Genomic DNA, 2,336 nt, shown 5'->3' with positions numbered 1-2,336 from the left:
TGGTGTCTTGTATGACTGTGTGTGTATGGTGTCTTGTATGACTGTGTATGGTGTTTTATATGACTGCGTGTGTGTATGGTGTTTTGTATGACTGTGTGTGTGTATGGTATCTTGTATGACTGTGTATGGTGTCTTGCTTAGTGGGTGAGCATGTGTGTGAGTGCAGGGGATGGGGTAGGGCAGAAGATGACGATAAGAAAGACAACATCTGCTTGGCCTGCATACTAAATTCAACACATGCACCCATACCCATAAAAAACTCAGGAATTTTTACCTTTAGCAAGATAGAAACACACTCCTTTTATGGACACTGACCATGTCGCCCACGTGTAACTTCTCTTCCACATGGGGTCCGTTCCTCCTCTCTCCCCACAGCTTTTCAGCTGAGAAATTGACACCTGCCACCCATCAGCAGCCTTTCTAAGCCACCGGGGCTCCCTGCACCCTCAGCCTGACCTCACCATGCTGAGCCTGGGCCCCCGGCCCCAGTGGGGAGGTCAAAGCTGCCGCCAAGGCCCATCCATCAGATTCAGCACAACCTCCCGCCCTCACCTGCCCCCACCACACCCAGCCTGTAAAAGTCAGCAGGCAGCCCCAGAGGAACCCCCGGGGCCTATCTGCTTCCACTGCCCCCCTCGTGTGACAGCTACTGGGCAGAGGAAAGTGATGATTCCTCCCCTCCCACCTTCTAAAGTTGACAGCCTCCCCCTCCCACCTGGTGACCTGCTGAGATCTGCTGAGACCAAAGCTGCAGACCAAATATAAAAAATGCCTGGCTGTGACTAAGACACAATAAAGGGCCAATTTGCATGTTATTTGCATAACCAGTTAATGTCAGAATGGAATGAGCCCCGTCCCACTGCAGCTTTCCTCAGTAGCCCCAGTCCTCAACCTTTCTCCACAGGCCCTGCACCGGCAACCCCCCCTCGGCACACTTTCTCAGCACCCTGAGAAAGGCCAAATCCCAGGCCTGCCTCTCGACCCCGCCCACAGCGCCCCACGCCCCACCTGCTGTGTTTGTGCAGCGGTGGAGGGACGTAATGAGAGGCTGATGTTCCTGCAGCTGGGCTGTGTTTGAGCTCTGTCGGGGTGAGGGGAGGGCAGCAGGGCAGGTCTGGGCAGCGGGATGGAGGGCCTCAGGGCCCAGCAGTAACAGCTCACACATAATTTTTCTCCCCACAATGTTCTCCGCTCCAAGCCTGTGGGCCCCCAAGTCGGAAGCTTTCAGGACTGTAACAAGCTTTAGTTTATATACAAACAGCTGCATTTTCCTACTACTGTTTACTGCAAGGGAGCCAGCCCAGCATCCTCCCAGCTCTGCTTGGCCTCAGCAGTGAGTTGAAGCTTGGCTCGGCCGGCCTGGGAGAACTGGGACGGCAGGGCCTGTGGATGGGACGCATCACAGGCAGATCCTGAGCTCTGGGGTCTGTTACTCAGTTTCTCCTCCTCCGGTTCTCCAGCTTTCCCGTCCCCTTGGACTTCGGTGTGTACTTACTTCAGCATCCCTCATGTCACCCGCGTATAAACACACAGATAGAAGGAAAAGAGAGTGTCAGAGCAGAGGCATTCGTTTCAGAATAAGTGGGATCATTTGCCAGGTGAAGGGACCGCCCGTGATGTCCTATAGCGCCTCAGTGTGCCATCACCCCCAGGCAAGGGTGGCACATGGGAACTGTCCATGTCCCCTCCCCTTCCACACTTCGCCGCTGCCACTACCAAAGCCCTGCCTCCCGGGAGGCTCTCCCAAGGCCAAGGTGGCCAGGCTGACAAAGGACAGATCCCTGCCCCAAGGAAGGAGCATGGAGAACAGTGGCCCACGTGAGGGAGGGGCACGTTGACGGGGGGAGTCTGAGGACAGGAGGCAAGCCCAGTTCTGATGTGCTGAGAAATCTCACAGCCCTGCACCCCCACACCCAGTCACCCTGTAGCTATCAGGCGAGGAGGACGAAGGAGGCCCCGTCCAAAGTGGAACTAAGCTCGCCTCTTCTGACCTATAGCACCAGAGAATGGTGACCATCCCCCCACTCTGAGCACGGTTAGGCCCCTTTGGAGTGGTGTGGGGTCGGTAACCAGCAGGGCGGGCAGCATCCTCCTTGGACTGCATGCTGAGCAGTAAGCAGGGTGACCTGGAAGCAGATGCTGACCCCTAACTGAGCAAGCCACTCACTCCACCTCTGTGCTTCCGTTTCCCCCCTTACAATCGGGTTGAAGAGCCTCCTTTCTGTGGCTGTAGCAAGACTGAAATGTGTTAACCCAGGTGAGGCACTTAGAATGGGTCAAGCACACTGCAGCTACCAGGCGAGGAGGAGGAAGGAGGCTCTGTCCAAAGCAGACAC

The sequence above is a fragment of the Sapajus apella genome, unplaced genomic scaffold, assembly GCF_009761245.1.
Source record: "Sapajus apella isolate SASKATOON/1434 unplaced genomic scaffold, GSC_monkey_1.0 scaffold16, whole genome shotgun sequence".
Taxonomy (NCBI): Eukaryota; Metazoa; Chordata; class Mammalia; order Primates; family Cebidae; genus Sapajus; species Sapajus apella.
The sequence above is the reverse complement of the archived record's forward strand: the minus strand, read 5'-3'. Positions refer to the sequence as shown.